General features: G+C 36.4%; 1 pseudogene; it reads right to left on the bottom strand.

The window, feature by feature from the left end:
* Positions 1-382: 382 nt before the first annotated feature.
* On the bottom strand, positions 383-822 carry LOC113888119 (annotated as a pseudogene).
* Between the last annotated feature and the right edge of the window lie 768 nt (positions 823-1590).

Below are 1590 nucleotides of genomic sequence, written 5' to 3' on the forward strand. Positions count from 1 at the left end.
AAAGACTCCACATGCCCTGATTCTAGTTTCCTAAGTCTAAAGCAATCAGAGTCTCATGATAGTCTTCTGATATTAGGATAATATTCAATAGTTTAGATCATCTTCTTCCTCCCTTCCTCACACAAGCTTCCTAAATAAAGCCATTCCAGGAACAGTGCAACTATTAAAAAGTTGAATAAAGAAAGTAGATTATGATCAAATACAGGGCCATGAATTATAAAAAGGAAACATTTAATGAAGAAAATACCTCTCTAAGTTAGGAGCACATACAAATATAAAATAACACACTTAGTTTGCTTTCATATCTTAGTAACTGTAAACAATGCTACTATGAATATTGGGATTCATGTATCTTTTCAAGTTAGTGCTTTTATCCCAAGTTTCATGGTTTTGTTAACACAAACACAATGTGAACATGAGCTATCTCTGTGTTTTCTTCACTGCACAGACTGGCATTGCAATTGGTGTCTCTGATAGCCAGCTGTGATGCTCTTTCTACTATGGCTTTGCAGTTCTTGGAAGAGATATTGTGAGAAATTGAAACAAATTTGTTGCACATCAGCAGCACTACAAGTTCTCGGTATTGTAGGCCAGGAACTTCCAAAATATGCTGGGCATCATGTGTTTATTTTCTTGTTGCTCTCATAACTGATGTTGGACATCAAGATATGACCCTTGAATCCCTGCCACCCTGTTGTTGATGCCTCTGGTTTTCTGGCAGTTCCACCAAATTTTGACATATCAATCTGACTGGTGCCAGGTGAACTTCTTGGTCTTCTTTTTGATGATCTTGGGCTTTATGAGAGATCTGATGGTGGCCATGATACCAAGTAGGAGATGACTGAGACTGCATATGGAGGGACTCAAGGAGTATAATTGCTGGGTAATTTGGTAGCTCTATTTTTTAATTTTTCAGAAAATTCCATACTGTTATCCACAGTGGCTACAACCATTTACATTTCCACCAAGAGTGTACAATGTTGCCTTTTCTCCACGTCTTCTCCAACATTTGTTATTTGTGTTCCTTTTGATGATGGTCATTCTTGCAGGTGTGAAGTGATCTCCTTGTGGTGTTGATTTCCATTTTCCTGATTATTGGACATGTTGAGCAGATTTTCACCTGCCTGTTGACCATCAGCATATCCTCTTTAGATAAATATTTATTTAGGTCTTCTGCCCATTTTTAAGCAGTTTGTTTTTTGATGTTGAGTTGTATGAGCTGTTTGTATATTTTGGATATTAACCCCTTATCAGTCATATCAATTGCAAATATTTTCTCCCATTCATCAAGTTATCTTTATGCTTTGTCAGTGATTTATTTTGCTGTGCAAAAGCTTTTGAGATTAGCTGGGATCCATTTGTTTATTTGTGTTTTGTTTCTTTTGTTTTAGGAGATAAATTTAAAAAAAATATTGCTATGACTTATGTAAAAGACAGAAAAATATCTACTTCTGCTTCACTGACTATACTAAAGCCTTTGACTGTGTGGAGCACAACAAACAGTGGAAAATTCCTAAAAAAGATGAGAATACCAGGCCACCTTATCTGCCTCTTGAGAAACTTGTATGCATGTCAAGAAGCAACAGTCAG

The sequence above is a fragment of the Bos indicus x Bos taurus genome, chromosome X (assembly GCF_003369695.1).
Source record: "Bos indicus x Bos taurus breed Angus x Brahman F1 hybrid chromosome X, Bos_hybrid_MaternalHap_v2.0, whole genome shotgun sequence".
NCBI lineage: Eukaryota > Metazoa > Chordata > Mammalia > Artiodactyla > Bovidae > Bos > Bos indicus x Bos taurus.